At 43.4% G+C, this 26,784-nt stretch overlaps 2 protein-coding genes across 6 annotated transcripts in view; one reads left to right on the forward strand and one right to left on the reverse strand.

Annotated features, from left to right (window-relative positions):
- CLVS1 (clavesin 1) overlaps window positions 1-2,050 on the reverse strand; it is a 116,611-nt gene extending 114,561 nt beyond the window's left edge. For both annotated transcript variants that reach the window (XM_054017223.1, XM_054017222.1), the window contains exon 1: window positions 1,853-2,050. The gene's annotated coding sequence lies outside the window, so the exon portion shown is untranslated. The remainder of the gene's footprint in view (window positions 1-1,852) is intronic.
- Window positions 1-26,784, forward strand: part of LOC128831105 (uncharacterized) — a 148,567-nt gene that overhangs the window by 106,513 nt on the left and 15,270 nt on the right. Inside the window, exon 7 of one of the 4 annotated variants that reach the window (XR_008443748.1) lies at window positions 10,077-10,158. The exons of the other annotated variants lie outside the window; for them this stretch is intronic. The gene's annotated coding sequence lies outside the window, so the exon portion shown is untranslated. The remainder of the gene's footprint in view (window positions 1-10,076; window positions 10,159-26,784) is intronic. 4 annotated transcript variants of the gene reach the window in all.

The raw sequence follows: 26,784 nt of genomic DNA on the forward strand, positions 1-26,784 counted from the left end.
TTGAACTTCCCAACACTTCCCCTCCCCAATAAAATAAGCCTGATATTGCTTCTATTTCTTTACTACATGCCATGTGTATGTCATAGTGGTGTCCAGATGCTTCAGAGATGGTAATACTAGAAATAACTATAGTGAGAGAATAAAATGCTCTTGCCAAATGGTGATGTAAATGCTTCATCAATTGCACATGTAAATGGAAAGCTGCAGGGACTTACAGATCCCAAGTTTAAGGAACATATCTGATTTTTACTATAAAACTGGTCAAGACATTTTCATTTTATCCGATATTGTCCTCTTTTGGAACACCAGCAGCCCGTCCTGGTGTTTGAATAAGGTATCCTCTATGTACAAAGCAAACAGACTTTAATGAATTATATATGTGAACCAATGCTGTCAAATTCATTCGTGCAACCCTTACATTGCAGAAGTCAAGAGGACTCCTCACGGGAGTAAGTGCTATGCAATATAAGTAAGAGTTGCAGAATCAGGTCTGCACAAATTTAAAAAGTCAGGAGTGATCAAATAATGAGCCAGGAACTTAAAAGGTTCTTAAAATGGATTATTACAGTTTCCATTATTTTGTATTACTTTGCAAAAGGCCGATTCCTCCAAAGTACTCCATGATTTTCAAAGATGAGATGAATCAACAAAATCCTTAAAATCATCAGCAATATTTTCTATTTGTTAGAACTGATTATGCTGACAAAAACAAATGGACATTGTTAACTTCAAGTTGGATACTTAACTACAAATCTGTAAAAGATATATAAGGTTTTCCAATTTACTAATAGCTGAAAAATAAAATCTTTACCTTTGCTATGCCATGCATGGCATAATGTTGTTGCATAGTGTCTCATTTACATGCTGGCACCATGTTAACTTTTCATATACTAGAAAATCAGTTTTATCATCTGATTCCATGAAATCTGTCTTTCTATAATTTGATCATTCCTTCCAAAATAGGATCCAGTCACTGACTAGTGAAAGAAAGACCAGCCATCTGTTCCTTAACTTCATTTTTATTTAGGCTTATTTGGAGCAAATATTTAGGAATCAACATTTTGAGAAAGGGAAAAGGACCCTCAAAAACAATGTCCTCCCCCAAGCTTTGAACAGCTGAAAATCAATTACATTCGTTCCTATAAAATACATGGTATTTCTTGCCTTTATTTGCCTTTTTAAATCGATTAAGATAACGCTTAAAAAAAAAACCCTTACATTGCATGAGAGCAACTTACTCCTTGAGTTTCTGCAGTGGAGGAGCTAAGGGTAGCCTGGTGGAAGTGACTCACCCCACAACCCTCCCCCGCGCGCGCGCCACCATTAATGATGATTTCCCTTCGGGGAACCAGAACATTGGCTTGACCCTGATTGTTTTCCCCAGCCCGTCCTCGCGCTTCGGGTTTAACATGCCGGATGAAAACAGACAGCAATTTGCTGAGAAGCAGCAACTCCCTGCTGGTCTTGGGTACGCGCCCCATCTGCCAGCGCCTGGCTAGGGGTCCTTCAATCCATCCTCCCCTCATTTTCCCCTCACCCCCCTTTGCTTTTAGATTGCATCATTCAGCTGAACTTTCCCCTCCAACTTGTGCCCCTGTCCCTGCCCTGCCGGGTGCTGGGGTTTTGGCTGGAGAATTTCTATATTATTGCTCCTGGAGAAGTGCAAGACGAGGCGCTGAGCGGGAATGTGCAGGCAGAGCAGAGGAGGAGAGGACAAGGAGGAATGCGGTGCAGGATTGCGGCTGAGAGCTGTCCAGGCAGGGTAGTGCTGAAACGCCGCAGCCCTGGAGGGGTGGGGGACGAAGAGGAGGCAGGAGCCTCTGAAAAGCGAGAAGGAAACAAACCCAAATACCTTCACAGTGCCACGCAGCCTTGCCTGGGGGTATTTTTCCTGCAGGTGTCTTTGCTGCTGAGATGGGTGGGGGAGAAGGCTTCCTCTCTGCCAGCTCCTGGCTCAGATCTCTCGCGAAAACTGTGAATGAGAGCGCCCCGGCTCCACCGGGCTGTGGATTTTTGGTAGGAGGCGTGGGCACCAAAGCCTCGCACGGTGGCTGGCATTCCCCTGGGTCCTAAACGCCTCCCGGATCACCTACTCCTCCTGCAGGAGGTCACACTAGGAGCCCACGTGATGTGAGAGCGGGTCCGGACCGTGACGGATGCTCCCAGAAGGATTGCGAGGTTCACCCTGGAAGCAGGATAGGAACACATGACAGTAGAACGCACTTCCCATGTGAGCTCCTCCGTGCTACCAAATTCACCGCGGAGATCCCGTGAGCTTGATGATTTTGCAGACATTTCTTACAGCTCTAGCAGCCTGAGCTGCACTGGGCAGACGGGGGGGCGGGGGGAGGGAATATCCACCCCAGGCTGTTCTCCATATCACACTTTCCCTGTTAAATCTCAGCGCTAATGGAACCCCTCCTCCCTGACTGTCTAGGAGACTACGGCTGTGATTCCAGCCAGGAAATCTGGGGCTGTCGCAGGGAAAGCAATCTTTAATGACAGCCTTAATCTGTGGGCCTTTGGAGTCTGCGAGTGGGGGGCGGACTTTTGATAATATTGCTGACAAACCCAAGCCTCCTCCTTCAATATTCCCTGAATACGTTTACTTCTCTTCATTTCCTCTGTGGTCCCATCTCTTCATAAGTCCTTGTGTGGACACTAGACGGTTGTTTCAGTAACAGTTCTGTTTGGCATTGTGACACCAACAAAACCATTTTGGCAGCTTGTTCATACTTGGCTGCTTGCGCCAGTGGATTGTGTCCACACAGTTATATCAGCAACAAAAAAAGCATGTTGCTTTGTGATTGAGGATCTCTGTGTCCTCTGTCTCACTGCCAGTAGCACTACCTTGTGGGAAATTGCCACTGTGCATTGTAGAACAGCTGATGTGTATTGTGGGATAATCACAAGACTCTCCGAAAATTGTGTGGGATTGGAGTCAGATGCCTACAATTCCTGCTGTTCTATCCTATTATCAACAGCTCTCCCATGTCAGCCAACCACTCATGAACTCACCTCTGGAAACTCATGAACTCCCTCCTGAAAACACTGATGCAGCACAGAGGAATACATCTCTCTTCTACATTGTAAGAACAGGGCATATGATCCTGTTGTTTTTGCAAGGATGTAGCACTGGACAAACTAAACAGGATGGCTGGACAATGACTACAGAATGACTGCAACTGGGAGAGTGGCAGTTTTGGTCCCATCTGATGAGCACTGAGTGGTGGGGCCAAATTGAGACGCAAACCTGAGATGACAAGCAGTGGCTCCAGAACTGTCAAATGCAGAAAAGCAAATTCCTGGAGTTGTGTGCTCAGCTCAACTCCATCTTGCAGAGAATGAACATCAAGATGAGAGCTGTCCTTACGCTAGAGAAATGAATGGTGATCACCATGTGGAAGCTTGCAAACCCAGATTACTTCCAATGGATGAGGTCATCAATTTGGCATTGGAAAAATCAATAGTGGAGGTACTTGTCATTGCGATATGCAAGCTGCTAAAGTGTTCCTTGCTGTAGACAGTAGTGAGGCTGGGCAATGTGCAGGAAATAATAGATGGACATCCTAAACTATAATGGACAGTAGATGGGACACAGATCACCATTGTCTCTTTGGCCCTCCCGATGTAGTATCTTCTTCTTCCGTTTTCCAAGCTAGCTGGGGTTGGGACACTGAATTAGTCTTTTTTCAGGCTTGCTGGTCCAATGCTCACTCCTGTTGCATGTTTGAATTTATTAACAATTTGAAATTGTCAAATAGGCTCAAATGGAATTATTTAATCAAAGATGATCAGTCTGAGATTTGTACAGCACTATACAGAATACAGAAAGAATAGATACATTACTACCCTTGGTGTAAAGTAAAGAGCTGGCTTTTGCATCTCTCTCCTCTGTAACTGGTGGGATGCCGGCAGTTTGCACTCCCTAGCTGATTTTCAAAACCTCTGTCCTTTTATAGGGTATGAGACAAACCCCTTTTTGGAGGGAAAAATACTTTCCCATGATTAATTTCACCATGTCATGTTTTAACATCTTTTACTTCATTACTTATGGAATATCCTTTATGGTAGTTTTATCTTATCAATCATGTAACCTCAAGGGAATTCTAATCCAGTCATTATTACTGACAGCTGGAACAACCAGCAGTTCTCACTGAGTTAACATCTTTTAATGGATCCCCATTTCATCATTACAGAAAACATCTGCAATAACAATTGTTCCTTATCAATCTCCCAGTCCTAATTATATTTCTGCAGACACTTTTACTATTCTGAGGGGGTCTCTTTCCTGAACATCTGTTTTCCCAGACTTGGAGGCACCAGCCATAATGAAGTATGGTCCAATACTCAATTATAAGAAATTATTTAATATAGGTCACTCACAGGTTATAAACCAGCACTCTGGCCTTACTATTCAAACACGCTTTTTGCTAATACCTTAAAGATTTTGGGACAATAGTTCATATGTAAATAAATTTAATATATAAGAAAAATAAAAGGGTTAATATTTACTAACAGGTGCTAACACTTTACATCCACCCTGTCCTCCCATACCCAGTGTATCCATTGTTTTCTTGGCAGTGCTCTTCTTCTCCTCCCATGAATCCTAGTCTCAAATGCCTCCCCAAAAGAAATCCCTTTATCCATGCATGGCCATACCATCTCAGACTCGTCTCTTACAGCATCTCTTTGATATTGTAGATCTTGGTCTCACTCCTGATGACATCATTCAGCATTTTGTCCAGCAATATCACCCCACTCGCTCCCCTCAAACATTTCATTTCAATGGCTCCAAGTCCTCTCAAGTGCCTCTCTTTGGTCACCCATGTCTCTGATCCATACAGAAGAGCTGGTCTTCCCATGGTTTTGTATAGTTGACTCTGAAGTAATCTGGACATTGGTTTATCAAGAAAAAATACACTTATCTTTTCCCACACTGAGCAGGCTTGTTGCAATTCTCTGTCAATTTCTACATTTGCTGGTAACTGGCCCTCAAGGTATTTAAAAGCAGAAACCTGATTTAGGCGTTGTCCCTTGTTGTTGATATTCATCTCTCGTGGTTGAATGTGAGTCAGCCATATGTCTTCACTCTTTTCTTTACTCATTTAGAGGCAATAGGTGGCGGGGCGACTGCCCCACCCCCATGCGAGAGGGGGCTAGAGTAGGTCAGAGCAGCTGCGCAGGCTGGCAGCCAATTAGAGAAGGGCCTACTGAGAGCCAATCAGGGCTGAGATTAGAGCCAGCCAATCAGGGCTAGGCTAGGCCTTATATAAAGGCTGCCTAGGAGCTGAGCAGGCAGTCTCTCCCAGGCTTTCAAAGGGTGAAGGTCTGTCTCCTGTGCGAGGAGACTAGCACCTGGGACAGTGTAGCACCTGGGACAGCGTAGTGCTGGGCGGGCTTGGGGGAGCGGAAGGGAACTCCAGCCCACGACCTGCCAGGCTGCAGGCCTGGAGGGAAGGGCCTAGCCAGTGCAAAGGGGCAGAAGGGGAAGCAGCCCAGGGATAGAGACGCACAAGGGGAGAGAAGGAGGGCAGGAAGGTGCCGCCAAAGGGTCCCTGGGTCGGGACCTAGTGTAGAGGGCAGGCCTGGGTCCCCCCTTTCCCCCTTGCATGGACACCCAGCCATAGAACTTGGAAGTAGCGGACTCCACTAGACCTCTGACACAAGAAGTTAGACTTTGGGATGTGGTTGACCACTGTGGCTGGGGTGCAGAGAAAGATTGCTGTTAACCCCCCCACCTCGGAAGGGGGTGAGGATGGACTGGGGGCAATGTTAGAGGGCAGTGTCCTGAAGAGGATGCCGCCGAGCGGGAGCTATGCAGGTCCAGACACCAGTGAGGAACAGATGATGGACGGGACACCACCAGCAGAGGGCACTCCCCATGAGCTAATTCCCAGAGCAACCAGCAGGAGGCACTGCGGTGGTGAGTCCCAACCCCGTCGCACCATAGTTTGTTAGTTTTCTGTTCCAGGCATCAATCATCTGGACCAAAACTTCCTCACTATGGGCTATTAATGCAGTATCATCTTCCATTTGGATTTGCTTTCTTATGAAGGCCATCAGAATTATGAATAGTAGTGGACTAAGGGCTGATCCTTTATGGAGCTCAACCTTCACCTCAAAAGCTTCCATTACACTGAAGGGCAGTCTCACCTTTTTCATGGAACTGCCATACAAACATTGTCTCACCTAGTCATAGCAGTAGTTGCCAAAGTACTTTGTTAAATGCTTTCTCCAAATCAAGGAAAGTGCTCAACAGAAGCTCCAGCTTCTTTTCTACCAACTGTCTAGCGATGAACATACTATCTGTTGTCCACTTTCCTTTTCTAAAAACAAACTGCTTCTTTCTGAAAATGGGCTCCACTATTTGATGAATGCAACTATCTGATTCTCTGTAATAGTTTCATGAAGTGGGACAGCAGCTTAATTTCTCAGTACTTTAAACAGTTGTGTACTGTTTGTATAATGATACCAATAGATATTCTCCAGTCTTTTGGGATTTTTCTTTTCTTTTCAAATAGCAAGCAGGACTTACATGAGCCAGTGTATACCAACCAGTCTCAAGACTTCGATAATTTCCTACATGACTTTGTTTGGACCTGCTGCTTTTCCAGGTGCTATCTTCAGCAGGGCAGCCTTAACGGTCATCAACACCTGTGATTCAGTTCACATGATGGTAGTATGGCATATAAAGGGTTCTCTTCATTAAGCAGACCACTGTAGTATTCTCACCATTGGTTACATTCCTGTAACAAGCAGTCTGCCCCTTGCAACACTTACGAATGGCATGGTTGCTTCATGTTCCCTCCTTTTGTTTCTTGTCCATTTGATCACATATATTTCTTGTTAAGTTGACAGTTGTTCAACTTATTATACAGCTCTTCTTAAATTAGGTTTCTTGCCTTTCTGACTGCTTGATTTGCTTTTTGCTTGGAGGCTCTGCAGGCAGCAACTACTTCTTCTGAAAGGTTATTTTCCATCACCTTTCTGGCTTCTCTTATTTCTTACTACTTTCTGCATCTCCTCATTCCACCACAGTTTTACATGAGATTGTGGTCTACCCAACTTAGTACATCAACATAGCATATCAGCTTCTTGGATCAATATGTTCCTGAAGATACACCACTCCTCTTCTTCTGTTCCAATTTATATATCTCATCTCAAATCTTTTAATTGTCTCCCTAGACTTGACTGCAGTTAGGGTGACCAGATAGCAAGGGTGAAAAATTGGGACAGGGAGTGTGTGGGGGGTAATAGGCACCTATATAAGACAAAGCCCCAAATATCGGGACTGTCCCTATAAAATCGGGACACTTGGTCACCTTAACTGCAGTCATGTCACATACTTCCCACTTTTGCATGTCTCATTGGAGCAAAGTTCAGGCCGTGTCTATTTACCAGTCACAACCGTTGCCATCAATGGGCTGTGTTGGAATGAGACTGTTTTTGCTCAAGATGACCTTGAAATCTTTAACGATCTTACGCTGGTTCATTTGAGTAAGCAAGTATCAGAGGGGTAGCCGTGTTAGTCTGAATCTGTAAAAAGCAACAGAGGGTCCTGTGGCACCTTTGAGACTAACAGAAGTATTGGGAGCATAAGCTTTCATGGGTAAGAACCTCACTTCTTCAGATGCAAGTAATGGAAATCTCCAGAGGCAGGTATAAATCAGTATGGAGATAATGAGGTTAGTTCAATCAGGGAGGGTGAGGTGCTCTGCTAGCAGTTGAGGTGTGAACACCAAGGGAGGAGAAACTGCTTCTGTAGTTGGATAGCCATTCACAGTCTTTGTTTAATCTTGATCTGATGGTGTCAAATTTGCAAATGAACTGGAGCTCAGCAGTTTCTCTTTGGAGTCTGGTCCTGAAGTTTTTTTGCTGTAAGATGGCTACCTTTACATCTGCTATTGTGTGGCCAGGGAGGTTGAAGTGTTCTCCTACAGGTTTTTGTATATTGCCATTCCTGATATCTGACTTGTGTCCATTTATCCTCTTGCGTAGTGACTGTCCAGTTTGGCCAATGTACATAGCAGAGGGGCATTGCTGACATATGATGGCATATATAACATTGGTGGACGTGCAGATGAATGAGCCGGTGATGTTTTGGCTGATCTGTTTAGGTCCTGTGATGGTGTTGCTGGTGTAGATATGTGGGCAGAGTTGGCATCGAGGTTTGTTGCATGGGTTGGTTCCTGAGTTAGAGTTGTTACGGTGCAGTGCGTGGTTGCTGGTGATAACCATAACAACTCTAACTCAGGAACCAACCTGAGCAAAAAAAACTTCAGTCCCAGTCTCTGATCATGGTCTGATTGACTTGAGTCTGTATGGGCATCGAAAGCTCTGAGAATGAGCAGTAATTCTTCAGGTCTGGCCGTATTCACTAGGTTCTGCAGGCTCCAAATTTATCAACGGAATATATATAAACTGCAAGGAATACTATTCCATTGATCTGAAGGCCTTGGTGAATCACTCTGGGTACATTAGTGACAGAAACATTGGCTGGTCTGGAAAAATCCATGACACCTGGGGATTTTTAGAACCACTGAACTTTTTGACAAAATGAAAGCAGGGATTTTTTCTCAGACTGTTCAATTGACATTAATGGAGCTTTTGTGACAAATATATGTGGTGATTCAGACTTTTATTTCCCTGGCTTATGGAAGACCTATAACAGCAACCTGGACAGTAGCAAGAAACGGTTTAACTATTGCCAGAGTAGTTGTAGAATGAATAGGGAGTGTAGTAGGTTATCATCTTTTGTCCCCACTGCATCTGAGTCAGGCAGTTTCCTCCTCTTCCACACTGCCTCTTTTCCAGGAAAGTTGTGGGTGGGCAGGAATTGAAAGCACGGGGTAAACAGCGTCCCTGATGTCAACTCCTGTGCCAATTGTCACAGCATCCCCTGGCATTCAGGAGGAGCAATTGCGGGTAAAATCTTGCAGGCCCAGGCTGGAGCATGCTCAGTCTGTCTGTGGGAATGGTAGATGTGCAGTTTGGTGGCAGGTAGGAGCTCTGAAGGTATGGTGCATGCTTAGTACCAACAGACTCTTGAGAGAATTTAGCTGCCAATCTCTAACAAGACTCTATTGAGCATCTGTGAACTGTTTTTTTTTCTTTCCCCCCAAGGCTAATAATGCCCAAATTTGGGCAGTTTTTCATGAGCATGACAAAAAGCACATCCTTGATACCAGGGCAACCTCCCTGACAAGCTTCAACCTCCTGCTCCAAAGTAGGGAGGCTTTAGAGCTTTTCAGTGAAACAGCTACAGGAATTTTTCCTAATCTTGTTCTAAGGAATGGCTGAATCATTTTTGCTGAAACTTTAACTATGGGCATCGCTGTCAGCACTGCCTACAATTCAGAGGTTACATTCAATTCAAATAAAAGGGGGAGCTTTCACTGCACCAGCCAAGGGGAAAGGGAGATCTGTGAAGCAGATCCTCTGCGTTTAGCAGAGAATGGTGAGCTGTGTCCATTTATTCACCCCCTTCCTCCAACCCTATATATTTAAAACCAGGACTCCAAGCCTCTTGCAGTCTCTGACCCAACCACATGGGCTGGGAGAGGTAAAGCAATAGTTTCCAGTGGTAGAGACAAGGAGCTCAGAGTTCAGAAAGAGTCAAGCGGCACTCCTGGAGGGCATCTTTATAGCTCTCTGGACACCAGGGGTGTCATCAGACATTTATGTCCAGACTGAGAATTTTTGAATGATAATATACATTCTATTTTTAGAATCCTACTGCAAGTATCCAGTTACTGTACATATGGTAAAAATAATGTACTCTCTGCTGTACAGTACTTCAATGGGGATTGCTAATACTATTACGTACAGTGAACATAATTCTATAGACCACCTTGACTAGGCAGTCCACTTTCTGAAGTGACCACTTCAAAGGTTTAGTAAGAAGGTGCAGGTTTTACACAGTCATTTTTAAGAGTGATCCAAAATGATCTTTTGATATGAAGTTCACTGTAATTTGGCTATTGCTATTTCCATAGGCATGTAAGCTTTTTTTCAAAAGAAAGCCAGTGAGGTAACAAACATTTGAATGTAAAATATATTTGCATCAATAACAGAAATCCTACCACTGGACACGTATGTGTGGCCTACATTGACAGCAAGTCACAGGAAGGCAGAATTCAGCTCTTCATGTCAAAGGTAAGATGATAAATGGATCCAGCTGGTTACCATTTGGGCTAAAGCAAAAATGTTTATCTTCATACAATATCAGTGGCTGTTAGTAAAAAGTATAACTGGAATTTATATAGTAACCATTATATTAAAATTCAATTGAAATTTTATATGAAGCTTTTAATTAGAGCCTGCTTTCACCGACATTAATTGCAAAACTCTCAGGCCCAGCTCCACAAAACGACTCAGGCACTGCACTGAGAGTTGCCACCCCTAACTTTTAGACACCTTTGTTGGGATTTGTTAGGGTTAACTAATGGACGCTGCTAATGTGCTGATGTGGCATTAGGGAACAAAGGCAAAAGAAGGCAGTATTTCTTTGTTTAATACATAAGTTGCTGTATTTTTCCCTTCCCTGTTGCTTGTAAGAATTAATAAGAATTCAGGTGCATGAGAAATGTAGCTGTCGACTAATGCCCTTTGTGTGAAAGAAGGTAAAAGAAATGTTCTCCCCCACCCTTCCTTTCCCAGCTACATAAACAAGCCCTGGCTTATGGCCCCTTCCTCCCTCCCGTGAGAACTGCTCAGGGCCCCTTCCTCCCTCCCCAGGGAGAACTGTGGCAACAGATTGTTGCAAAGAAATGTATTTTCAAGGTAAAAATGCCTGTGATATACATAATGCTGTGCACAATAGATAGGGTGGCTTTACTAACAGAATGGGTGTTTTTATTACTTAATAAGGGTTTTGGGGGTGTTGTAACGGATGTAGGCGTGCACGTACTAACTTAGACAAAAAGAGGGTTCTGTAACTAATTCGTTTACAGACAATTGGGAAACAAGTATCACAATAAAGAAGCCTGTACTCATATCCGCCTCTGTCGACCTGCTCCTTTTTCTTCTAACAACCTTGAATATCACTGGAATTCACAAATCCTGGGTTAAGCGCCTGGGCTCCTATACACTGCAGAGGGAAGGATAGGCACCTAAGAAGGGATCCACAGAAGCCAGCATGGTAAGCAGGGGACCCACCTAAGCTAGCCAATGGGAGATGCCAAGGACAGGGGTATGTTGTAAGCCCCTTCCTTTTCAAGGAGTTAGGTGCTGAAGTCCGAACTGCAGGGAAGTACCTAGTCTGCTTATGATCCACAGCTGGGAACTGTCTCCTGGAGTCAGACACCTAAGCCAGCATTTCTCAAACTGGGGTCCACGGACCGCTGGGGATCCGTGAGGGTACTCCAGGGGGTCCGCGGGTCCCACTGATCAACTCCTCCCTCCCAGCACCTCCTGCATCCTGGGGAACAGCTGTTCAGTGGTGTGCAGGAGGTGCCAGGAGAGGGGGGAGGAGCGGGGATGGGGCACTCTCAGGGGAGGGGCAGAAAGAGATGGGGAAGAAGAGGGGCAGGGGTGGAGCGGTAAGAGGTAGAGAGGGGGCGGGACCTGGGGCTGAGCAGGGGACTTGGGTGTCCACGAAATTTTTTCAATCAATAACACTGGGGGTCCTTGGGTTGCTAAAGTTTGAGAACTGCTGACCTAAGCTATTCTTGCAAGAATGACTTAGATGCCTGCCTAACTCCATACAGAACAGCTCAGGAAGGAGGAAGCAACTAGCTCCCTTATAACCTTTAGCCCAGCGGTTAGGCTATTCTTCCAGGATGTGGGAGATGCAGGTTCAATTTTCTCCTCTGCCTAATAAGAAGAACCATGTGGGGGTTGGTTTAGACTGAATTTGTGGAGCTGGGCCTGAGGTTTGCAACTAATGTCAGTGAAAGCAGGATCTAATTAGCCACTGGGCTAAAGGTTATAAGGGAGGCCTTTCACCCCTGGCTGTTTTGTGTGAAGTTGGGCATGCTCTGAGCACACTTACCAGGTCAGGCTCTGCAGGTAAGACAGGTGGATCAACATCTATCTTCACCTGATTGAGGATCATGTTGGGACTTCGATGCGACATATATGCCCATACACCTGTCTGCGACTTCAGTGTGTATGTCCAGAGGCAGAAACATAAGTGCCTAGGGAACTTTTACAGCAAAAATGTAGGGATTGAGTGAGTTTAGACACCTACAGGGTTAGGCAGCAGATGCACAGGGGTTTTGTGAATTGCAATAGCATTTAAATCTGGAATTTAGGTACCTAAGTCTCTTGTGGAGCTGGGCCTCCCTGACTTCAAGCAGGATTGGGCCCTTTAAGTGTTAACCAAAACTTGTGTAGCCAGTCTCTGGTTTTTATGCTGTTCATGTGAAATTTATCCCTGTGAAGAGGACCAGCATAAGACCTATGCACCACTTAAACTGCCAAAATAGGGCTCAGTTGGGTCTTAAGTGGTGCAATGACCTCATGCTTTGCTCTTAGAACAGATCTGAATTTCACCCTTCAGGATTAGAAGTGTTTAAAATAATTAGCAAAGAATCCAAGAGTGGAAGGAGTTTCAGAACACAAATAGCGCTAAACTATGTCACTGAAGGCGTTTAGTACTTTAAAGGGTCAGAAGCAATGTTAGTGGAAGTTGCATGTATATTAAGAGGACAATAGATCTTTAAAAATATTCAGCTTGCCCTCTAGTTTCATTTTGGTTTTTTTCAGTACTAGGTCTCTAGTCTTCAATTGGTAGCAATCAACATGTGGATAGGAATTTTTTAAAAATAACAATGAAAAATCTGGCATACTCTTGAATCTTGTCTTGTCTTTTTTTCATGAACCAGTTGCTGTAACTAAAACTAATAGTCCAATTGGGAACTCATTCTTTCCCCCTCATCTACAATTATCTGTGTTTATTTCCTTGCAAAGTTAATGTGCTGACACCTCCAGCAGATTACAAAAAGATGCTTAAACTGTTTGAACCCAATAACTTCCTATTCTTAAAGGAAAAGTAACTGCTATATCAAATTTCAGAGGATTTCATATATATGTTAGAAGCCCTTGAATATTTTAAAATATGTAAACAATGTGCTGTTTTCACTGAATAAAAAAATGTTCACTAGTGAATTGTTGATGTGATGAATTTAATCACAGAGAGCCTGAGTCTGTCGTGCTTACTCATGATGGGTAAAAGTCACCCCTGTGCTGAGTGCTCTCTCAATTCCTGTCCACCACATAAGTCCTATGTAATGCCATCCAAATAGGTCATAGGCGGGGCCTAAATAGAAATGAGGCCTTGGGGTGAGCCATCTTCACAGGGCAAATTTCACCTGTTAAGCAGTACAACACTCCAAGCAATCTCAATGGGCCAGACCCTCAACTGATGTAAATTAGCATAGCTCCATTAAATTCAGTAGTGAAACACTATTTCAAACCAGCTAAGAATCTGGCCCTAACTGAATTCAATAGAATTATTTATAGGGTAAGATTTTACTCAGCATGAATGAGGGTGGCAGTATCATGCTAAAGGTCAGGAAATGAAATGTTTTTTCACTGGAATGTTATCTCCTTGAACATATGCAATATTTTGAATGGCTAGTTAGGATGCTGTCTTCGTTTTTAATATAGGCAGTTTGTGCAACGTGGGTCAGTTGACATTACAGTAAGAAATTAACTCTTGGCCTGCCGAATGATCTTGTATGTATTTGGTAACTTTGCTGTGCCCAAGTGCTGTCAACCAAGAGGACCAAAAAAAAAAAAAAAAAAAACGATTTATTTATTTTTAGAATGAAGAATGTATGGTTATATTTTGGCTGGCCCCATACACAGGTTTCCATAGCAGAGGGGGTGTACAGAACAGTCCCCCCACCTTGTGCAGGTCATGTAAAGCCCCTGTGCTCTGGAGCCCTCTGAGATTGCATCCTCCTTACTCTTCCGGGGAGCCCTATGGTCTAAATATAACTATTGCTGCCTCTCCTTCACACACTGGCAAGTCGTGTGGGGGGAAGTAAATTATGTCGCACAAAGGAGTATAGTAACAGGCATGCTGCCTCTATGTACCCATTTTGTATCCCTGAAGAAGAAAGTCCCCATGTGCTACTCATGAGGTGTTGTTCAGCACTGCATGAGGTGTTATTCAGCACTGCTCCTTACTGTGGGCTGTGTTTAAATACCACAATCTAACCCTTAATTAATTACAATGCCACCTTATAAAATCTACCATTAGTATTCTGAGATCAGACCTAATGTTTTTCTCCATGATTCTGAGATAAAGATCCCTAGTGGAAACCAAGTCTGCTGAGAAGATTTATGGTGAGGAAAATTATCCAGGTGGTAGACAAGCCTAGGGAGAAGGCTTAGATGGGGTTTCATGTAGAATTATTCTAGAAATACCTTTTTATTTAAAAATCTGCACTCCAGGAAGGAAGACAGTTTCTTGGTCCTATGAGTGTGTAGTTTTTGTTTGGAGCAGTGTGGTTATATACACCACACAATTATGCATTCTGCATACACTGCATTTTCCAGAAAATATTCTGGAAATGTTTGAGAGAGGCTTTTAAACGTTTTTATTGGCAGTATATTTTTGTATTCTTCCATCTGCCAATCTCAGCTTCCTTAGTGCAATGGGTCCAGTTTCTCACTGTATATTTTCCTGAGGTGTCCTGGCCAGGCCTCTAGAATTCACATCCCCTTCCCCGCTCTTCTATCCCAAATAATCTCAATTGTTGACTTCAAAGCACAGTGCAAAGGTATCTGCTTTCTGATTGGAGAGAACTGAAAGGTGAGTTTGTTTGAGATTGCTGGAGATGAGGCAAATATCAGTGCACTGTCAGTTGGTTGTTTAATTTGTTGTATAACTGGGGCGTTGGTTTAGACTGAATTTGTTACTTTAAAATATTTTCTATGGTGTTTTAAAATTAATGAAGCACATAAACGCATGACACTTTGGCTAGCAACTCTGTAAGCCTATAATAATCTTGATACTAAGGTCTTACGTGTGTGCAAGCAAGTATGCATGCAGTATAACCTCAATTATCTGAATGTCACTGGGGACATTGAATCATTTCACATATTTGTGGTTTTGGATAACTGGGAGAGTTTCAGTGAAAAAAACAGATGGGGGACATGACCCCATTTTGGATAGCTGAAGTCTGTGTAATTGGGGTTGAAGTGCATATATATACATACACAGTGAGTGAGAGAGATTATGACCCCAATCTCAGCTGGTGTAAATAAACATAGCTCCACTGAATTCAACAGAGCAGTGCTGATTTACACTAGCCAAGGCTGTGGTCTGTGTGTGTATTTATATGTACATAACTGTACAGGAGTTATTTCACTCACCTCTGGGGAGAAACACAGTCAGCAGTTTAACAGCTTACGTTAACACTATGTAACAGGAAATGAAAGCCACAGTAACCCACTGAAACGGCTTCCTAATGCAAATTCATCTCCTAGGGATGCAGCATTAGAATTGGGGCCTAAACATTGACAATATTATCTTGCTAATGCAGGGTGCATTTACATATCTTTGGCGAGCCCCTGTACAAGCCACAAAGAAAATATAGCAGATCTAGGGTCCTGCAGCAGCGTGACAGGTTGGAAGCTTTTGTGTTTTTTGGCTTGTCAAACCTGGCAGGTCCCTTGGGAGGAGAGGCTGTTGCCGTCCCCATTCCAAATACGTGCTGATTTAATCATTAAAATGTGTGTTCATCATACTTTCCCAAGGCCCAACAGTGCACAGCAGGTTTAACTAAATTGCCAGTAAGAAACCGCCTTAAATCATCTGCTGCCCTGACTGGCAGCACCAGAAGCAGATGCAGCAGCAGATCCCAGGACAAAGGGGGGCTGTTTAGCAGCAGCTTTGCATTTTTGTACCAGCCAGGTATTATCATCGCTAATAAACAAACAAGAAAGAGGTGGGAGAAGCAGGAGAGAAAAGGAAATGCAAGAGCAATGGCACCTTCTCATTGCCTTATTTGTGTCATTATCCACTCTTTTGTCAGCTGTTCAGCAGGAGTGGAGAAGGAGCCCCTACCCCAGGCACCCGAGATTTTATGTTCAGAAAGGAATTAATAGGCTTGTTTTCAGGGAGCATGGACCTGGAGGAGGGCTGACTGGAGAAATGCCAATGAGCTGTCACTTCATAGATCACAGAGCAGTGGATCTAGTCCTTTCCTTCCTCTTTTGGCTGGGACTTTAATTGCTCTGAGGGACATGGCTCTCTTGTTCTGTCAGTGTGTGTGTGTGTGTGTGTGTGTGTGTGTGTGTGGACAGATAGTGAGAGGCAAAGAATACTGGGTATGTGAGTATGGTGTGTGTGTGTGTGTTCCACTATCTATACATGCTCAGATCATATATAGCTATTTAAAGAAACCCTTAGAATGGAGAATTAATTCCAGCAGAAGTAACCCCTTTTGCCAGGTGTTACTGAAGTCTGTTCCATGGCTGCCAGGACATCTCTGGAAAGCCAACAAAATCCAGAGATTGTTTAACCCTGTGTTTTAGCTGAATTGTCATCTATAAATTGGGTCTGGCTATTCAACCCTTAAAACAAGAGCAGGGGTTAGCTTTGGGCCATTTCCGTGATGATAATTTGGTAGAAAGCTAGATCACACATGGCAGACGCTCCCCAGTATAACAGCTACACTTATTACCATTACGAATAAGCAAAATTATGCTGCATGTAGGATGTGAGTCGGTGAGGCTGCCACTCAAGGTCTGATGTGATGGGAATTTTATAATGTGTATGTATTAGTGGGGGACCAAATAAATGTTTAGTTTTGTTGATTATCAAATTAGCTTTTTCTATCTTTTAGGTAAAGGAAAAATTGTTTCAGTGCTGTAAAACATAACGTATTGCAAATTATTGTCAAATTTCCAAGTGATCACTTCGGCCTGAGTTTTGTTTTGGTTTGGTTTGGTTAGTAGTGCAGGTATATCTTTTGTAAGGCTCACTAAATACATTGGGCCCAATCTTCAGCTGGTGTAAATCAGCATAGTTCCAGCGATTTCAATGCTGCTCTGCTGATTTTACACCAGCTGAAGATCTGGCCCAATTTTTGTCTTTAAATATACTGAATTCCTACAGAATATACCATTTTCTCATAAAGGTTTTGATGGGTTGTCTGATTAAAAATACTACCTCCCCTACTGAAAAAATAGATTTAGGCCAAGCAGATTAGGTTTTGGTGTTGCAAAACAAACTTAGGGGTCGCTGGGATCCAGAGTTTATTTCAGCTGAAGCACTACAGCTCAGCAAGTTCAGATAAAGGGTTCCTTTGGTTCCTTTCTACTGACTGTGGCACACTGAGGATTGAAAACTCTCACAGTCTAAGACCCCCATCACTGCCTCACAATCTTTAGTGCATTTATCCTCACGACACCTTTGTGAGGTAGGGAAGTGCCATTCCTATTTTATAGATGGGGACTGAGCTGAAACAGAACTATGTGCCTTGCCCAGGGCCATACAAGAAGTCTCCTGAATCCCAGGACAGTACCCTAAACACTGGACCATCCTTCTTTGAGTAGATGATGACTTGGTGGCCTGCAGAAGCACTGCAGAGGGGACAATTCATTCCATTCTGCACTATGGCTTGAAATGTCCTAGTCATACCCACAATCAGAGATTGTCAGTTCTTCTACAACTCTGTGTTAAGTGTTTCCCTTCACTGTTGCTTCTAGGGCAGTTTCCTCATTAAATATATTAACAGCTCTGTTAGCACCGTAGGCACAGCTATAAGAAATCCAGGTATGTTAGGCTGTACCAGTGTTTTAAAATGGTTTCATGCACATTAACAAGACATCGAGTATGCACAGTATTTCCTAACCCCTTCGTCGTTCGTTGTGTGGTTTCTAGTTTCAGAGGTGATGCAAGATAAGTGTTGCTGAGAAAGCAGGAATAGGATTACACGAGGGGTTGTGACTAAAATCATGCAGTGGCATTTTAAAATGTGCACAGAATATTTAATATCTGAGGATCCTAATGCCATTGCCCAGGCCTCTGCTGTACTTTGTATTTAGATTCCTATTCCATGGTCAGCACTAAGGTATCTGAGGAGCTGTTATGTGCAGTGACTATTAAATAAATGTTCTGGAAATGCGAGGGGGATGCATTGGTGAGCTAGCTTTGAAAAGGTGGTTTACCCTTAGACCGGTTAATATAAATTAAATCCCTGGCTTCTGGAAGAAAGGCTCTTATAACAAATGTGTAACTGAAGATGCATTCTCCAATGGTTACATTACAATACTGAGGATCAGGAGCTCTGGATTTTATTCCTGTCTCTCTTACAGATATGCTGCATGACAGTGGACAAGGACAAGTCTCTTACCCTATTGTACCTCAGTTTCCCTCTCTGTAAATTGGGGTAATACTTGCCTATTTGACAGGGGCATTGTAGGCACTAATTTAGTAGGATTTGTAAAGCCCTGGAGACATTCCAGAGGGGAAGCACTAAAGAAATGCAGAGTATTAGTCATACAAACAGGATCAAATCTTAGGGAATTCAGTTGTATTTAATTTTATTGGTACGTAAGTTTATTTGCTAACAGGCCATTTCTGTGGACCAAATGCCATTGTGACTTGTAACATCCACTGCTGATACCACACAACAAGAGATTACAAGGGAACCAAGATCATCTGTACTAGGCAGGTGCCCTTATTTCTGATTACTGAATCAAAATTCTCTTAGCACATCAATCCATTCAAGTCACATTGACTTCCATTGTTTACTTGCTTCAGTCTGGTGTGCATGGGTTTATTGTTCTGGACTTTAAAGCTGAATCATGCTTGGACTCCAGGTTTTGATAACCCTCCCATTACTTATATGGAGCAAGGCATCATATCTCCCAACCTGGCAGCACATGGAAGGTGTCCCACATTAATGCCATTATGGTGACTTAACAGTCATGTATGCTCACATAGGGCTGTTGAGGTCAATGGGGGTGCAGGCTTTGGGGTGGGGCTGAGGATGAGGGGTTTGGGGTGCATGAGGGTGTTCCCGGCTGGGACTGAGGGGTTCGGAGGGCAGGGGGGGATCAGGGCAGGCTTCAGGTGGCGCATACCTCAAGCAGCTCCCGGAAGCAGTGCCATATCTCCCCATCAGCTCCTACACAGAGGCATGGCCAGGCGGCTCTGCTGCGCACTGCCCCGTCCGCAGGCGCCGCCCCTGCAGCTCCCACTGGCCACAGTTCCAGTGCTTGGGGCAGGAGCAGTGTGAGGAGCAGAGCCCCTTGGCTGCCCCTACGCATAGGAGCTGGAGAGAAGACATGCAGCTGCTTCTGGGAGCCGTGCAGAGCAGCCCCTGACCCTGATCCCCAGCTAGAGCGCCGGAGTGGGGCAAGCCCCAGACCCCGCTCCTCAGCAGGAGCTTGAGGGCCGGATTAAAACAGCTGGTGGGCCGCATGCGGCCCGTAGTTTGCCCACCCTTGCTTTAACTAAATAGTTTTTTGTAAACAATTTTTAACTAATCGATAACAGGGTGAATATATCATGTTGTGAGAATACAAAGTAATACTAAAATACCTGTGCTGCATAGTTCACGTGTATGATGTCCTATTTCACTACCTCTGAGACACCTTTCTAGATGGACCGCACCCCACCACGACCCTGCCCTGGGCAATTTGAGAAAAGCTGGAGTTTAAGATTGTTTAAATGATTTTTGTTGTTTTTCAATAATATACTGCACAAGAAATAAGATGAAAATAAGAAAAGTTAGTGAAAAAATATGCAGTATAGTATTACAGAAAAAATATGCCATGCAGTAGACGACTCAGCACATAGCAAAAATCTGTTGCCATTTGCTCATGTGCATATATAACACTAATGTATACGTATCTGTCAAATAACCCAGTTGTTTACATGTTGATGTGGAGTGGAATCATCCCTCAGGGTTATTTTATCAGCCCACCTGCCTGGCCAGCAGCTGGTATCAAATATCTGTGTGTGGGTGTGAATCAGCTCCACTCATGTGAGGGTTTGTTCATTTGTCATCCCTAATGTATGCTGGGATGCACAGATTTGTTATTGGAGGGAAGCAGAATACAGAGTTAGGAAAAAACAAACAGAACTGGCCTTATTCTTAACATTTTCTAGTTTTACTGGGTATTCAAAAGTTTATGGGGGCAATGATTTAATGTTAACACATTTAGAATTGGCTGAGAAGGGTCATCCTAAACATGTGCTGAAAAATTCTAAAGTTATAAATCTTCAAACAATGGTGCTCATTTGGGAAAATTACTTTGAAAACTTAGTCCAGAAAACATTTTAAGGATTTGTAAGATGAGATCACCAAGATTTTCAAAAAGGGGTAGTGATTTATAGTTTCTCAGTTTATTTTGAGTGTCCAAGTTGAGGCACCCCCAGGGGGCTTGAATTTCTGAGGGTGAATGCTCAGCATTTCTGAAAATCAGACCCCTCTAAGGTGCGTGAAGACGGGCACCAAGAACTGGAGGTATTCAAAATCACTACTTAGTGTTGAAAATCTAGGGACTCAGTCTTCAAATGAGCTCGGGGCCCAATGGAACCTTGATTGAAAGAGACCCCCTTTAAAAGCCCCTATGGGATGAAGAACTTGGAATCATCCAACACAGAGGCACCAGTAGGAATTTCTGACATTGCCCGTAAACCTGTCCTCTAGAAGAAAAGCAAACAATGGATTGTTCCTTAAAAGCATGACAATGTGTGTGGAAAGCATAATTCCTATGAACAATATAGAAAGAATGTAAGGAGAAACTGACAGCATATTTAGAATGGAAACAGAAGGTTTCTGACAAGAAATTAAGGAAACTTTCAGTTTAGAAAATCAGAAGTCTCTTATGGAGTGTTGTTCTATACTTGCATGGTGCCAGATTGCTCTGAGGATCATCTGATGAGATGAACCGTACAAAACCCCAGTAGCAAAAATTGGGTCAGATAACTAGCCTGGTTCAGGACTGCTTCCCTCTGTTACAAAAAGTGTGCTTCATTCCACTGCTACTCAGACACTGTCATGGTGCAAAGCATGAATGGATTAGACATAGAAGAAATATTTTGTTCTGTTCAGGTCTGCCACAAAAATAGTCTGTTTTGTAGAAGAAAGAAAGCACATTAAGTTAGTGTGTCATATCCTATTCGACGCCTGTCCAATTTTCTCATTCACAGCAGATGAAAAACTGTCTGTATTATCAGTGTCATGTTTTACTCTCTCTGTGGAATTAATTTTGGATGGTGATGATTCCAAATACTGTTTTGACTGAATCTAATTATCAGTGAGAGCTAATCACTGAAGCAATAATGAATATCCTTATTGAAAATTATCATGGCATAAAAACATGAAGGGAAGTACAATAATCAAAATTCATTAGATACAGACAGGATCAGTTAGCAGGATTACAAAAATATAATTACATAAATTCAGATGCCATTCTTCCTACCTCAAAGACATGGAAATCTAACTTAAATAATGATGATTTGTACTATGGACGGTAAGGAGAAAAAACAGAACTTCCCTCTCCTATTAAATCTATAAGCATGATAATTTATTCCTAACAGTAACATGGAAAAATGCTGAGGAGAGTTGGCCTGAACACGTGTAGTAAATTCTAATAAATGAACAATGAACAGTTTTCAGCAGTGCTGAATTAACAGTGTAGCTGTAAGCATGGCATATGGGAGGGAGGGATAGCTCAGTGGTTTGGTCTCCTAAACCCAGGGTTGTGAGTTCAATCCTTGAGGAAGTCACTTAGGGATCTGGGGCAAAATTGGTCCTGCTAGTGAAGGCAGGGGGCTGGACTCCATGACCTTTCAGGGTCCCTTCCAGTTCTATGAGATAGGTATATCTCCATTTAAAAAAAAAAAAATGTTATTCAGAGATGTATCTGGTTTAATCCAATGTAGGGCTGTTCACTCAAAGGGAGCCTCATTTACTTGCAGGGATCATCAATTTGAGGTGGCAATGCACACAAAACCTTCCTTCAATTAAGTCATTTGAAAAGTTTTATCGATGGCCTATAAGCATTCAACTTGACAGTCCCAGAACTGCATGCTGTTTATCGTAATTCTCTGTGTCCATGGATGATTGTTGAGAGAAGGTTCCATAATTCTTACAATAGCTGTCATAAGGAACGTGTTGATATCACCCTAAAATGCCAGCATACTGGCATGTTATGATATTTTGAACATGGGGATGGGGCAGAGGATTGGGATGTAGGGGTATGAGGGCTCTGGATGGGGGTGTGGGCTCTGGGGTGGGGCCAGGGATGAGGGTTAGGGGTCCAGGAGGGGCTCCGGGGCTAGGGCGGGAAGAGAGGACTCCCCCCAGCTCTCTCTCCACCGCAGCAGCTCTGGGGCTGGGGCCGCAGGATAGGTGCCCCTTGCCTGGCCCCCACAGGTATGGGCCAGGGTTGGGTTCGGGAAGGGGTGCCCCAGCCATGACAGGTCCGGGCGAAGGCTGGGTTCTGGGAGGAGCGCGGTGGCCGGGCCACCCTGGCCGGGTTTGGACTGGGGTAGAGGCGCTCTGGCCTCAACGGGTCCAGGCCACGGCACAGTTGGGACTGGGCGGCCACACTGGCTGTGGCAGGCTGGGGGAGGGGCACCCCTCCCCCGGCTGCAGCAGGTCCCCAGGCGGGTTCCCTGAGCGCCTGCATGGCTGCACAGCTTACAGAGAACTTAGGTCCTGGTCTACACTAGAAAGTTTGGTGGCATAACTACGTCACTCAGGAGTGTAAAAAATCCACAACCCTGAGCAGCGTAGGAAAGCCAACCTAATTCCCTAAGTAGACAGCACTAGGTTGACGGAAGAATTCTTCCATCGACATTGCTGCCACCTCTCAGGGAGGTGGATCACCTACACTGACGGGAGGGATTCTCCTGTGGCTGTAGGTAGTGTCTACACTGAAACACTATAGTGGTGCAGTTAGCTGCACAGCTGTGCTGCTGTAGCATTTTAAGTGTGCACAAGCCCTGAATACCTGCCCAATGTAATGGCAGATACCATTTAATTTAGATAAATAAAAGGCCTTCATAAATCTACTGTGGGCCTGATCCAAAGCCTAATGACATCAATGGGAGTCTTGAGAACAGCATCATATGAATTGATTCTTGTGCTGAATATCATGATCATTTTTGGTCATTTGAGCTCAGAACGGACTTCGCAGATACTGAAAAGGCCCATCAAAGGGCATTGAAAACAGATTAGAAGCATGAAGAATAAGACAATAAGACTCTTAGTTTAGGCAAGACTAGGAATACTAGAGGTATTTAAAATGGAAAGGTGATGACTATATTAAAAGTTTATAAACTAATTAATGGCATAATGAAGACCAGATGTTTGGTCCCATTATCCCTTTATTATACTACAAAAACAAGGCATCACTCATCAAATCTGAAAGGTAACAAATTTTATAAAATGATAGAAGACATACTGTGTTTTGGACCACATATAATTAACCTGCGGAGACCATTGCCACATAATATTATTGAAGGAAATATTCAGAAAGGAATATCATCTGTGGTTAAACAAGATATGACAAAAATGTCAAGGTATATCTACCTTCATGCTTCAGGGTATAAACTGATTGTCAGCTGGGTTCGGGAAACATTCTTCCCTTCCATGGCTTATTATATGAGGTTCCATATTCATCCAGTATAGGTGTGACCCTCTGTACCTTGTGGCGGGGAGACATCCTACACCCCCATGTTCATCTTTATAAAATGATTGTGTGGTACCCAATGCAAAGTTTGTCACGTTGGGTGTCTTTGGAAGGCTCATGATGCACTGAGCGTGGTTTCAAGTATCAGAGGGGTAGCTGTATTAGTCTGGATCTGTAAGGAGCAACAGAGGGTCCTGTGGTACCTTTAAAACTAACAGATGTATTGGAGCATAAGCTTTTTTGGGTGAATGCCCACTTCGTCAGACACAGCGTGGTTGTTATAGTGATGTTATAGTAATTGTTACAGTAATGTTATAATAAGGTTATAGATTATAATTTCATGTGTATATAGTTATGAGGCTGAAAATGTACCCTCATGGCTTAAAGCAAGCCCATGCAAAAACTTTCCAAGAACAGAGAGGCAGTTCACACCTCATCAGGGCATGGATGGGACAAACCCAGCCCAGCCTCACAGGAACAATGGACACTGGCTCATGCAGCAACAAAAGAGTCTGTTAGACCCTCGAGACAGTCACCCCCTTCCTTTGGTCAGTTTGAAACTGTGATGAGGTAATGCTCACCTGACTCTGAAGGTCTGGGCAGGCAAAGCCAAGAGGAAGGAAAGAACATGATAAAAGGGAGAGACATTTTGCCATGCTCTCTCTCTTCTGCCTACATCTACAGACACCACCACCACCAAGCGACTGAACCACTGATCAAAGGGGAGAGCCTGGCTGAAGAGCCAGCCTGTGGTGAGAAGCATCTAACTTTGTAAGGACATTGAAAGTGTTAAGATCAGCTTAGAATGTGTTTTGCTTCTATTTCATTTGACCAAATCAGACTTGTTATGCTTTGACTTATAATCACTTAAATCTACCTTTATAATTAATAAATCTGTTTGTTTGTTCTACCGGAAGCAATGCGTTTGGTTTGCAGTGTGTCAGAGACTCCCCTTGGGAGAACAAGCCTGGTACTTATCTATTTCTTTATTAAATTGACAAACTTATATAAGCTTGCAGTGTCCAGCGGGCATAACTGGACACTGCAAGACGGAGGTTCCTAGGGTTGTTTCTGGGACCGGAGATATTGGCTACTGTCATTCGCTTGCAAGTAGCTGGGAGCAGCTTACATGCCAGAGGCTGTGCATGAACAGCCCAGGAGTGGGGGTTCTCACAGCAGAGCAGGATAAGGCTGGCTCCCAGAGTCAAGGATTGGGGTGGCCTAGGAGATCATTGGTCCAGACAACACTAGAGAGGAACGGCAAAATAGACCACTGCTGAAGGCAGGAGGCTAGATTAGATGGACCATTACTTTGTACTAGTATTGCAATCACTGTCGCTTTGCATATTTCCCCTTCACATAATACAAGAATCAGGGGTCACCAAATGAAATTAATAGGCAGAAGGTTTAAAACAAACAAAAGGAAGTATTTTTTCCCATAATGCACAACATGTGGAACTCATTGCCAGGGGATGATGTGGAGGCCGAAACTATAATTGGTTTAAAAAAACAATTAGATAAATTCATGGAGGATAGGTCCATCAATGGTTATTAGCCAAGATGGTGAGGGATGCAACCCCATGCTCTGAGTGTCCCTAAGACTCTGACTGCCAGATACTAGAATTGGACGAAAGTGGTGGATCACTTGATAATTGCCCTATTCTGTTCATTCCCTTTGAAGCATTTGGCATTAGCCACTGTAGTGGAAAACAGAATACTGAACTAGATGGACCATTGTTCTGATCCAATATGGCCATTCATACGTTCTTTTTACATAATTGGAGGGGATTACCTAATTTTATCAAGAAAACCATTTTATTAAAAGCACATCAAATGTCCTTATTTATGTTTACTCCTTGTAAGATTCATTCTCTTAGCAAAATTCAAGAAAAGTGAGATTTGTTTTTAAATTATTTTTTAAATATGGTTTGAATATTAGAATGGTGGCAAGACTGACATCAAAAGCAGAGAATGTAGTCATCAGAAAATGAACTGAGTTTGTATCTTGTAATCCAAATGGCAAAAAATATCTAAAAGTAAGGAAGTATGGCTATTAGTTAGAGCACAGTATTAAGAGTTAGAAGCTTTGGGTTCTGTTCCCAGCTCTGACCCAGAATTTATGTATGACCCTGGACAAGTCACTAAATACTTATGAAACTCAGTTTCCTCATCTGTAAAATAGGGCTAATAATACTTCCATACTTGGAGCAATATCTATGAACTTATATTGTCTGACTCAGTGGATCATGACTTCTTTCTTTTAAAGATACTCAGTTTCCATTGGTGTTATCTCTGTTGAAACCTCTGATGGAGAGGATAACAAGTATTAAGAACTCTCTCTTTGTATTTAAAATCCTGTTGGGTGGCTTATGGTAGGATTGGTCTAACTGACAAGCTAGATGACACGTTCTTTTCTCTCCACCCTCTCCCCCAACAGCTAAGTCTTGATCTGGAGAAGGAAAAACCTAAAGTCATAGATAATTTTGACTCAGACTCAAGATAGAAATATAAGTTTTATTAATGCCACTAAGGCTAAATCAATTGAAATTGACTCCTCTTCTTGGTTTGTCATAGACAGGATTTCTGAGGTTTCAGAGGACTATTACAAGGAATACTTCCTTTCTTAGAAATCTTTCAAACATCTTAGACACTTGGAAAATTCCATACGTTTGGCCCTCTGATAATTGACATAAATTGTCTCCTGCATTGATTTTTAGGTTTTTTTAGGGGATTATATCAGATAGGCAGCCCCTTTCAGCTATCAATTTAAATCAGTTACTGGCTAATAGGGTTCGTTTTTATTTACCATCTAATTCTGTTAAGTTTATAAGGCACTGTAACAGGGTGGGACTTCGCACCCTGGCACCTCCAGCTGGTCACTCTGGAAATTAGCTCAGTCTTTTTGCAGGGCACCCTCCTCCGGTGGTGTCTCGCCTGCCATCACTTCTGCTCCAGATGAGCGTTGCCTCAAGGATCCCAGCATTCTCTTCAGGACACAGCCCTTCAGCCATGCCCCATGCTGATCTCCCCCCTTCTGAGGGAACAGCAGTCCTCTGTCCAGTCACTCACCTCCATGGCTGGCTGCAGCCCAAAGTTCTAGCCACTTGCCTCAGTGGCAAACTGCAGCCCTTCACTGGCCACTCCCTCATAACAAGTGGGAGGGGAGAC

The sequence above is a fragment of the Malaclemys terrapin genome, chromosome 2 (assembly GCF_027887155.1).
Source record: "Malaclemys terrapin pileata isolate rMalTer1 chromosome 2, rMalTer1.hap1, whole genome shotgun sequence".
In the NCBI taxonomy this organism is placed as follows: domain Eukaryota; kingdom Metazoa; phylum Chordata; order Testudines; family Emydidae; genus Malaclemys; species Malaclemys terrapin.